This window comes from Ranitomeya imitator, chromosome 2 (assembly GCF_032444005.1).
Source record: "Ranitomeya imitator isolate aRanImi1 chromosome 2, aRanImi1.pri, whole genome shotgun sequence".
NCBI classification, from domain to species: domain Eukaryota; kingdom Metazoa; phylum Chordata; class Amphibia; order Anura; family Dendrobatidae; genus Ranitomeya; species Ranitomeya imitator.
In genome coordinates this window covers 300,405,605-300,416,312 of record NC_091283.1, presented here as the reverse complement: position 1 = coordinate 300,416,312, position 10,708 = coordinate 300,405,605, and the positions used below count along the sequence as shown (strand labels likewise).

The following is a 10,708-nucleotide window of genomic DNA, read 5'->3' as shown; positions in this document are numbered from 1 at the left end:
AAAACAAAAACATTGGTCCGAGTGCTATGCAATTTTTTTTTTCTCGCATAGCACTCGTCCGTATTCCTCTCTAGTGTGACTCCAGCCTTAAAGGGAAAAATCATTCAAAATTTGAAAATTTCTATTTTTTAAAATTTCTGATATTTTTACAAAATAAAGCAAAACATATTAACCCAAGTATATCATTAGCCCAAGTTTACCATTATCATACAGTCTAATATGTCAGGAAAAAAAAACAACCTCAAAATCAATGGAATATATTGAAGCATTCCAGAGTTATTACTACATAAAGTGACACTGGTTAGATTTTAAAAAATTGGCCCCGTCACTGAGGGGTTAAATGCTTGTACAAGTGAACATTGTTTCAAAAGTGGTTTACCTGTCTAAGACTGGTTTCACACCAGCGTTCGGCAGCCTTCTTCCTCCGTTAAGCCCCACCCACTGCTACACCTCTTTCAGCTCCGCCTACGTCTGCATGCATCCCCTATCTTTAACATTGGGTACACAGGCACGTGTCGTTTTGACGATGCGCTGAACTGCGTCGAACGCAACATGTTGCATTTTGTTGCGGTCGGCGCAGCGTTAAAACAACGCATGCAGCGGCATCTGCTTGGCCTGCGTACCCAATGTTAAAGATAGGGTATGCAGGACGCATGCAGACGTAGGCGGAACTGAAGGAAGAGGTGCAGCATTGGGCGGGGCTTAACGGAGGAAGAAGGCTGCCATCCGCAGCCCTGCCGAATGCTGGTGTGAAACCAGCCCAAGGCTGTTATTATAGCACCTTACGTCTTACGCTAGGTTCACATTGCGTTAGTGCAATCCGTTAAGCGCATAGCGCTAACGCAATGTTTCTAGAGGGTCGGCGTTCACCCTCCCCGATAGCGCAGATCCCCGATCTGCGGTAGCGAGGAACAGGCCTCGGACGCTGCAAGCAGCGTCCGAGGTCCGTCACAAAAGAACGGCACATCGCTAGCGCGTGCCGAAAATGGCATGCGCTAGTGATGCGCTTCAGCTAAAAGTAACATTGCTGTCAATGGGTGCGCTAACGGACCCGTTGCACGGCGTTAATTTCGACATTTTCGCCGTGCAACGCATTCCGTTAGCGTTAACCCATTAACGCAATGTGAACCTAGCTTTACACAGATACATCATGGGCTTGTCCTGCCCTACGCATGAAATGAAAGACAAATACAATGTGGAGACTTAATCAGAGCAATGTTTTATTTACATTCAGAACTGGTTTAAGAGGTAAACAATTACCGTTTCTCACAGAAATCTCAGACTTTTACTTATAGAAATACTGGATAAATATCATTTTAACATTAGATATAGAAATATTTCTAATTTTATAAAACTGCCTTTTTTTGCATAGAAAAACTTTATGCCTTTCCTTGTTTCACTTTATGCCTTTGCTTGTTTCATTTTATGCCTTTCTAAAGTATTGTAAAAATGTAATATGCTGTTGGTGCATGCGGGCAGGACTGTCGGTAGGGCATGCGGCTCTGAAACCCCCCCCCCGGGCCTGCCTCCGGTGTCTGAGGTTTCGGTGTCCCGGGCCAGAGATCATAATAACGGCCTTGAATTGTGAAGGACACGGCAGCCGATCCTGAGAAACATCCAAGGTGGGAATGCCCCATCATGTCGAAGAGAGTCTGCTAGATCCAGGCCTAGCAGACCAGTGCTGGTGGGTTCATGGATGCCAGGAGGGAGCTGGCCTAAAGGAAGGTCTCGTCTTTTCCTGGCGGGTCAGAGAGTTGTCCCGTCGTTTGTTTTTTTTGGACAGAACATTTCCAAAACAACCAAATTTGAACAGATCTCTTGGGAGGCAGACTTTAGTCCTCTGTTGCAGAAGCGAAGTACTCTTAAACTGATAGGCGCAGAGTAGGACGCACTAGAAAGTTGGCGTGCATGATTGTTCAGGGCGCTGGCGGTGTGGACCGGCCACCAGAGAAGGCCTAGACCAAAGTCTGGATATTTTAAGAGCAAGGTCACAGGAGCCTCTGGAAACGTGGAGGCTGCATGAATAGGAAGGTTTCCTCAGGAGACGTCCACATTGCTCAGGGGAAAACTAGGACATATTTGTCCTGTGTTTTTTTTTTTTTTTTTAAAGTAGCCCCCTTACTGCCTCGTAGGATATACCAGTCCTTAAGATCACAAATCCTTTTACGCAGAGCGATGATGAAGATGGGCATGGAATAACCTGGACGCAGAGAGGCGAGAGGGTAGGGCGATTCGTGGCATGAACGGTCCTCCGGGGAACCCCAAACACTCTTGATGTGTTAGGGCCTTGCCTCGTAGACCACAGATGATATGGTAGTGACAATTCTAGGTGGGAGATTAGAGTGACAATTCCACTGTCGCCCTCAAAAGCCATATCTGGGAAGAAAAAAAAAAAATTAAAAAGAAAAATCGTTAATAAAAAAACCTCCCAAAACCTAAGGCCTAAACTGGGCTGGGCGGTCCAGACCCATGTCTTCCTCCTACTGACATTAAGTTAAAACAGATTAGCTTCGTGCTAGTTGGTGGTGTACCCTCCTCTACAGGAAATACCTAAATTTTTTTTTTTTGCATAGCATAAGCAGCATACACCCATTTTTTTGTGTACCCCAACATTAGCTCCCCCACATCAACCAGAAGGCCACACAGCATAACCTCGCTCCCCCAGTCAGAAACCCCCACCTCACATTATCCAGCGGACCCCACAGGATAAACCCAAAGCCCACCAGACATTCCCTCCCACAAGCGTAAATCCCCATGACGCCCCCTGCCCCCAACCATAAATCCCATCAGACACCCCCCCCCCCCCAATCGGATGCCACCCCAGCTTAAACCCCCAGGGTAAACCCCCATTGGACGTCCACCCCTCCTCCAAGCATTACTCCCATCGTACACCACGCCCACCCAATAATAAACCCCCACCGGACGGCCAAACCCCCACAGGATGTGGCCCCCCCATCCAGCACACACCCCCATCCAGCACACACCCCCATCAGACGCGGACACCCCACCCAGCACAAACCCCCCATCGGACGTCCACCCCCGACCCAGCCTAAACTCTTATCGGACGTCCACTTCACCCAGCCTAAGCCCTCATCAGCCCCCCAAACCCAACCCATAAGCAGGTCGCCCCCCAATAAAGGGGATCCCTCCGTAAGCGGCAGGTCGCCTCCCCACGTCCCACCACAGGCAGGTCGCCTCCCCACGTCCCACCACAGGCAGGTCGCCTCCCCACGTCCCACCACAGGCAGGTCGCCTCCCCACGTCCCACCACAGGCAGGTCGCCTCCCCACATCCCACCACAGGCAGGTCGCCTCCCCACGTCCCACCACAGGCAGGTCGCCTCCCCACGTCCCACCACAGGCAGGTCACCACCACATCCCACCACATGGGTCCCCCAATAGCCTGCAGCAGGTCTCCCCCCACATCCCACAAGCAGATAGCCCTCAAATCCCACAACATGGGTCCCCCCCAATAGACAGGTCACACCCCCCCAAACCGAACCACAAGCATGTCACCCTCAAACCCCACCACAGGTCTCCCCCACTAAAAGGGGTCCACCCCGTAAGCAGGTCACCTCCAAACCCCACCACAGGGGCCCCCCCCCAACAGCCAGCAGGTGCCCCCCAAAATCCAACTACAGGGGTCCCCCACAATAGTCAGCAGCAGCAGGTGCCCCCCAAAATCCCACCACAATAGCCAGCAGCAGCAGTAGGTGCCCCCCACAACAGTCCACCACAGGGGGTCCCCCACAACAGCCAGCAGCAGTAGGTGCCCCCCCCCCAAATCCCACCACAGGGGTCCCCCACAATAGCCAGCAGCAGGTCCCCCCCAAAATCTCACCACAGGGGTCCCCCACAACAGCCAGCAGCAGGTCCCCCCAAAATCTCACCACAGGGGTCCCCCACAACAGCCAGCAGCAGCGGTGCCCCCCAAAAAGCCCACCACGGGGGTCCCCCACAACAGCCAGCAGCAGCGCCCCCCAAGAGCCCACCACGGGGATCCCCCACAACAGCAGCGGTGCCACCCCCCAAAAAGCCCACCACAGGGGTTCCCCACAGCAGCAGCGGTGCCCCCCAAAAGCCCACCACGGGGGTCCCCCACAGCAGCAGCGGTGCCCCCCCAGAAAGCCCACCACGGGGGTCCCCACAACAGCCAGCAGCAGCGGTGCCCACCCAAAAAGCCCACCACATGGGTCCCCCACAACAGCCAGCAGCAGCGGTGCCCCCCGAAAGCCCACCACAGGGGTCCCCCACAACAGCCAGCAGCAGCGGTCCCCCCCAAAAAGCCTACCACAGGGGTCCCCCACAACATCCAGCAGCAGTGGTGCCCCCCAAAAGCCCACCACGGGGGTTCCCCACAACAGCCAGCAGCAGCGCTGCCCCCCCAAAAAGCTCACCATGGGGGTCTCCCACAACAGCCAGCAGCAGCGGTGCCCCCCAAAAAGCCCACCACGGGGGTCCCCCACAACAGCCAGCAGCAGCGCCCCCCCTAAAAGCCCACCACGGGGTCCCCCACAACCGCAGCGGTCCCCCCCAAAAGCCCAACACAGGGGTCCCACACAACAGCCAGCAGCAGCGGTGCCCCCCCCAAAGAGCCCACCACGGGGGTCCCCCACAACAGCCAGCAGCAGCGGTGCCCCCCTCAAAAAGCCCACCACGGGGGTCCCCCACAACAGCCAGCAGCAGCGGTGCCCCCCTCAAAAAGCCCACCACAGGGGTCCCCCACAACAAGAGTGGTGACCCCCCCCACAAAGCCCACCACGGGGGTCCCCCACAGCAGCAGCGGTGCCCCCCCACAAAGCCCACCACGGGGTCCCCCACAGCAGCAGCGGTGCCCCCCCCACAAAGCCCACCACGGGGGTCCCCCACAGCAGCAGCGGTGCCCCCCCCACAAAGCCCACAACGGGGGTCCCCCACGGTGGTCCCCCACAGCAGCAGCGGTGCCCGCCCCCACAAAGCCCACAACGGGGGTCCCCCACAGCAGCAGCGGTGCCCCCCCCCCCCACAAAGCCTACCACGGGGGTCCCCCACAGCAGCAGCGGTGCCCCCCCTTACCACAGGGGTCCCCCACAGCAGCAGCAGTGCACCCCCACAAAGCCTACCACAGGGGTCCCCCACAGCAGCAGCGGTGCCCCCCCCACACAAAGCCCACCACGGGGGTCCCCCACAGCAGCAGCGGTGCCCCCCCCACAAAGCCCACAACGGGGGTCCCCCACGGTGGTCCCCCACAGCAGCAGCGGTGCCCGCCCCCACAAAGCCCACAACGGGGGTCCCCCACAGCAGCAGCGGTGCCCCCCCCCCACAAAGCCTACCACGGGGGTCCCCCACAGCAGCAGCGGTGCCCCCCCTTACCACAGGGGTCCCCCACAGCAGCAGCAGTGCACCCCCACAAAGCCTACCACAGGGGTCCCCCACAGCAGCAGCGGTGCCCCCCACACAGACAAGCAGGTCGCCCACCACGGGGGTCCCCCACAGCAGCAGCGGTGCCCCCCACACAGACAAGCAGGTCGCCCACCACAGAGCCTCCCCCCAATAGCGAGCAGCAAGTAGCATTTTTTCACCCTGAAACCACTAACCTCCATGTGCCATGGCGTCCACAAGCTATAATCATGCTGCTTTGCTTTGCCGCCTTCATGATGTGACTGAAAACACGGTAAATGCTAGAGTGTATGGGCTCATTCCAGGTGTGACGTCATTTCCGGGGGGCGTGTCCTATCGGGAGGGGGCGTGTTTTCAGTCACATCATGAAGGCGGCAAAGCAAAGCAGCATGATTATATCTTGTGGACGCCATGGCACATGGAGGTTAGTGGTTTCAGGGTGAAAAAATGCTACTTGCTGCTCGCTATTGGGGGGAGGCTCTGTGGTGGGCGACCTGCTTGTCTGTGTGGGGGGCACCGCTGCTGCTGTGGGGGACCCCCGTGGTCTTTGTGGGGGGGCACCGCTGCTGCTGTGGGGGACCCCCGTGGTGGGCTTTGTGGGGAGGGGGCACCGCTGCTGCTGTGGGGGACCCCCGTGGTGGGCTTTGTGGGGAGGGGGCACCGCTGCTGCTGTGGGGGACCCCTGTGGTGGCCTTTGTGGGGGGGGGCACCGCTGCTGGCGGCCGGCTGTTGTGGGGGGGCCACCTCTGCTGCTGTGGGGGACCACCGCTGCTGCTTTGGGGGACCCCTGTGGTGGGCTTTGTGGGGGGGGGGCACCGCTGCTGCCGGCCGGCTGTTGTGGGGGGGCCATCTCTGCTGCTGTGGGGGACCCCCGTGGTGGGCTTTGTGGGGGGGGGCACCGCTGCTGCTGTGGGGGACCCCCGTGGTGGGCTTTGTGGGGGGGGGCACCGCTGCTGCTGTGGGGGACCCCCGTGGTGGGCTTTGGGGGGGGCACCGCTGCTGCTGTGGGGGACCCCCGTGGTGGGCTTTGTGGGGGGGCACCGCTGCTGCTGTCGGGGACCCCTGTGGTGGGGGGGCACCGCTGCTGCTGTGGGGAACCCCCGTGGTGGGCTTTGTGGGGGGGCACCGCTGCTGCTGTGGGGGACCCCCGTGGTGGGCTTTGTGGGGGGGGCACCGCTGCTGCTGTGGGGGACCCCTGTGGTGGGCTTTGTGGGGAGGGGGGCACCGCTGCTGCCGGCTGTTGCGGGGGACCCCCGTGGTGGGGGGGGGCACCGCTGCTGCTGTGGGGGACCTCTGTGGTAGGCTTTGTGGGGGGGCACCGTTGCTGCTGTGGGGGACCCCCGTGGTGGGCTTTGTGGGGGGGGGCACCGCTGCTGTTGTGGGGGATCCCCGTGGTGGGCTTTTGGGGGGGCACCGCTGCTGCTGGCTGTTGTGGGGGACCCCCGTCGTGGGCTTTTTGGGGGGGCACCGCTGCTGGATGTTGTGGGGGACCCCCTGTGGTGAGATTTGGGGGGGGCACCTACTGCTGCTGGCTGTTGTGGGGGGCACCTGCTGCTGCTGGCTATTGTGGTGGGACCCCTGTGGTGGGATTTTGGGGGGCACCTGCTGCTGCTGACTATTGTGGGGGACCCCTGTGGTTGGATTTTGGGGGGCACCTGCTGGCTGTTGGGGGGGACCCCTGTGGTGGGGTTTGGAGGTGACCTGCTTACGGGGTGGACCCCTTTTAGTGGGGGACCCCTGTGGTGGGATTTGAGGGCTATCTGCTTGTGGGATGTGGGGGGAGACCTGCTGCAGGCTATTGGGGGACCCCTGTGGTGGGACGTGGGGAGGCGACCTGCCTGTGGTGGGACGTGGGGAGGCGACCTGCCTGTGGTGGGACGTGGGGAGGCGACCTGCCTGTGGTGGGACGTGGGGAGGCGACCTGCCGCTTACGGAGGGATCCCCTTTATTGGGGGGCGACCTGCTTATGGGTTGGGTTTGGGGGGCTGATGAGGGCTTAGGCTGGGTCGGGGGTGGACGTCCGATGGGGGGTTTGTGCTGGGTGGGGTGTCCGCGTCTGATGGGGGTGTGTGCTGGATGGGGGTGTCCACATCCTGTGGGGGTTTGGCCGTCTGGTGGGGGTTTATTATTGGGTGGGCGTGGTGTGCGATGGGAGTAATGCTTGGAGGAGGGGTGGACGTCCGATGGGGGTTTATGCTGGGGGGTTAAGCTGGGGTGGCATCCGATTGGGGGGGTGTCTGATGGGATTTATGGTTGGGGGCAGGGGGCGTCATATGGGGATTTACGCTTGTGGGAGGGAATGTCTGGTGGGCTTTGGGTTTATCCTGTGGGGTCCGCTGGTTAATGTGAGGTGGAGGTTTCTGACTGGAGGAGTGAGGTTATGCTGTGTGGCCTTCTGGTTGATGTGGGGGAGCTAATGCTTCATTGGGGTACACAAAAAAAAATGGGTGTATGCTGCTTATGCTATGCAAAAAAAAATTTTAGGTATTTCCTGTAGAGGAGGGTACACCACCAACTAGCACGAAGCTAATCTGTTTTAACTTAATGTCAGTAGGAGGAAGACATGGGTCTGGACCGCCCAGCCCAGTTTAGGCCTTAGGTTTTGGGAGGTTTTTTATTAACGATTTTTCTTTTTAATTTTTTTTTTTCTTCCCAGATATGGCTTTTGAGGGCGACAGTGGAATTGTCACTCTAATCTCCCACCTAGAATTGTCACTACCATATCATCTGTGGTCTACGAGGCAAGGCCCTAACACATCAAGAGTGTTTGGGGTTCCCCGGAGGACCGTTCATGCCACGAATCGCCCTACCCTCTCGCCTCTCTGCGTCCAGGTTATTCCATGCCCGTCTTCATCATCGCTCTGCGAAAAAGGATTTGTGATCTTAAGGACTGGTATATCCTACGAGGCAGTAAGGGGGCTACTTTAAAAAAAAAACCAAAACACAGGACAAATATGTCCTAGTTTTCCCCTGAGCAATGTGGACGTCTCCTGAGGAAACCTTCCTATTCATGCAGCCTCCACGTTTTTCAGAGGCTCCAGTGACCTTGCTCTTAAAATATCCAGGCTTTGGTCTAGGCCTTCTCTGGTGGCCGGTCCACACCGCCAGCGCCCTGAACAATCATGCACGCCAACTTTCTAGTGCGTCCTACTCTGCGCCTATCAGTTTAAGAGTACTTCGCTTCTGCAACAGAGGACTAAAGTCTGCCTCCCAAGAGATCTGTTCAAATTTGGTTCTTCTGGAAATGTTCTGTCCAAAAAAAAAAAAAGACGGGACAACTTCCTGACCCGCCAGGAAAAGACGAGACCTTCCTTTAGGCCAGCTCCCTCCTGGCATCCATGAACCCACCAGTACTGGTCTGCTAGGCCTGGATCTAGCAGACTCTCTTCGACATGATGGGGCATTCCCACCTTGGATGTTTCTCAGGATCGGCTGCCGTGTCCTTCACAATTCAAGGCCGGTATTATGATCTCAGGTCCGGGACACCGAAATCTCAGACACCGGAGGCAGGCCCGGGGGGGGGGCTTCAGAGCCGCATGCCCTACCGACAGTCCTGCCCGCATGCACCAACAGCATATTACATTTTTACAATACTTTAGAAATGCATAAAATGAAACAAGCAAAGGCATAAAATGAAACAAGGAAAGGCATAAAGTTTTTCTATGCAAAAAAAGGCAGTTTTATAAAATTAGAAATATTTCTATATCTATTGTTAAAATGATATTTATTCAGTATTTCTATAAGTAAAAGTCTGAGATTTCTGTGAGAAACGGTAATTGTTTACCTCTTAAACCAGTTCTGAATGTAAATAAAACATTGCTCTGATTAAGTCTCCACATTGTATTTGTCTTTCATTTCATGCGTAGGGCAGGACAAGCCCATGATGTATCTGTGTAAAGCTAGGTTCACATTGCGTTAATGGGTTAACGCTAACGGACTGCGTTGCACGGCGAAAATGTCGAAATTAACGCCGTGCAACGGGTCCGTTAGCGCACCCATGGACAGCAATGTTACTTTTAGCTGAAGCGCATCACTAGCGCATGCCATTTTCGGCACGCGCTAGCGATGTGCCGTTCTTTTGAGGCCCGTTCCTCGCTACCGCAGATCAGGGATCTGCGCTAGCGGGGAGGGTGAACGCCGACCCTCTAGAAACATTGCGTTAGCGCAATCCGCTAGCGCTATGCGCTTAACGGATTGCACTAACGCAATGTGAACCTAGCGTAAGACGTAAGGTGCTATAATAACAGCCTTGGGCTGGTTTAACACCAGCATTCGGCAGGGCTGCGGATGGCAGCCTTCTTCCTCCGTTAAGCCCCGCACAATGCTGCACCTCTTCCTTCAGTTCCGCCTACGTCTGCATGCGTCCTGCATACCCTATCTTTAACATTGGGTACGCAGGCCAAGCAGATGCCGCTGCATGCGTTGTTTTAATGCTGCGCCGACCGCAACAAAATGCAACATGTTGCGTTCGACGCAGTTCAGTGCATCGTCAAAACGACACGTGCCTGTGTACCCAATGTTAATGATAGGGGATGCATGCAGACGTAGGCGGAGCTGAAAGAAGAGGTGTAGCAGTGGGTGGGGCTTAACGGAGGAAGAAGGCTGCCGAACGCTGGTGTGAAACCAGTCTTAGACAGGTAAACCACTTTTGAAACAATGTTCACTTGTACAAGCATTTAACCCCTCAGTGACGGGGCCAATTTTTTAAAATCTGACCAGTGTCACTTTATGTAGTAATAACTCTGGAATGCTTCAACATATTCCATTGATTTTGAGGTTGTTTTTTTTCCTGACATATTAGACTTTATGATAATGGTAAACTTGGGCTAATGATAAACTTGGGTAAATGTTTTGCTTTATTTTGTAAAAATATCAGAAATTTTAAAAAATTTGAAATTTTCAAATTTTGAATGATTTTCCCTTTAACCCCTTTACCCCCAAGGGTGGTTTGCACGTCAATGACCAGGCCAATTTTTACAATTCTGACCACTGTCCCTTTATGAGGTTATAACTCCGAAACGCTTCAACGGATCCTGGTGATTCTGACATTGTTTTCTCGTGACATATTGTACTTCATGATAGTGGTAAAATTTCTTTGATAGTACCTGCGTTTATTTGTGAAAAAAACGGAAATTTGGCGAAAATTTTGAAAATTTCGCAATTTTCAAACTTTGAATTTTTATGCAATTAAATCACAGAGATATGTCACACAAAATACTTAATAAGTAACATTTCCCACATGTCTCCTTTACATCAGCATAATTTTGGAACCAATTTTTTTTTTTGTTAGGGAGTTATAAGGGTTAAAAGTTGACCAGCAATTTCTCATT

At 55.2% G+C, this 10,708-nt stretch overlaps 2 long non-coding RNA genes across 2 annotated transcripts; one reads left to right on the top strand and one right to left on the bottom strand.

The window, feature by feature from the left end:
- Positions 1-1,198: 1,198 nt before the first annotated feature.
- Positions 1,199-5,707, bottom strand: LOC138663361 (uncharacterized). Its single transcript, XR_011318174.1, has 2 exons — positions 5,576-5,707; positions 1,199-2,376 (listed from the first exon to the last, which is right to left on the bottom strand). It is a non-coding gene; the product is annotated as an uncharacterized lncRNA (long non-coding RNA).
- On the top strand, positions 5,701-9,212 carry LOC138663362 (uncharacterized). Its single transcript, XR_011318175.1, has 2 exons — positions 5,701-5,802; positions 8,035-9,212. It is a non-coding gene; the product is annotated as an uncharacterized lncRNA (long non-coding RNA).
- The last annotated feature ends 1,496 nt before the right edge of the window (positions 9,213-10,708 follow it).